The following is a 656-nucleotide window of genomic DNA, read 5'->3' on the forward strand; positions in this document are numbered from 1 at the left end:
CTTTTTTGGTCAGATCATTATCATAATTGATCGTTTTTAAAAAACGTAATTAGTTTTTAATTGAGTGAATTTTACCCCGTACGGCGTTCCTTTCCCTGACTCACTACATTCTTTTCTGTTTTTTTTTTCCTTTCCTTTTTTCTTTTTTTTCTTGTACCTTTTCTCTTTCTCTCTTTTCTTTTTACCCATTTTTTATTGTTCTCTTTTTTTTTACCTTTCTTTCTTTCAAGAAAAGAGCTGTACTTTTATACCTTGTAATTTAAATCTCCTTTAAACTCGCCCTTTCTCTTGACTAATTCATTTTTTACCCTTTTTTTTTCCTCGTTTTTGTCTCCATGTCCTTTTTGTACAAATTTTTCGCCCTTTTTTCTTTTTGTCTTGCTTTTATTTGTGCATTTTTTTCATTTATCCTCTTTTTTTAAATACTTTAAATTTTTTTTTAATCCCCCTACCCTCTGAATTCGAAACTGACAATGTGTGTTTACCCGGCGATGTGGGTCCTACCTCTTCTTATAGCAATAAGGTGGGAAGAGTTTTGTACCATTGAATATTCAGATTGTATAATTAAAAGCATGAGGGGGTTTTGCCCTTCTTTGTTTTCCCCAACATATGTAGTTTGTCGTTGTTTTTTTGTTTTTTTCCTTTTTAAAAATTTG

Source organism: Penaeus monodon, chromosome 30 (assembly GCF_015228065.2).
Source record: "Penaeus monodon isolate SGIC_2016 chromosome 30, NSTDA_Pmon_1, whole genome shotgun sequence".
Taxonomy (NCBI): Eukaryota; Metazoa; Arthropoda; class Malacostraca; order Decapoda; family Penaeidae; genus Penaeus; species Penaeus monodon.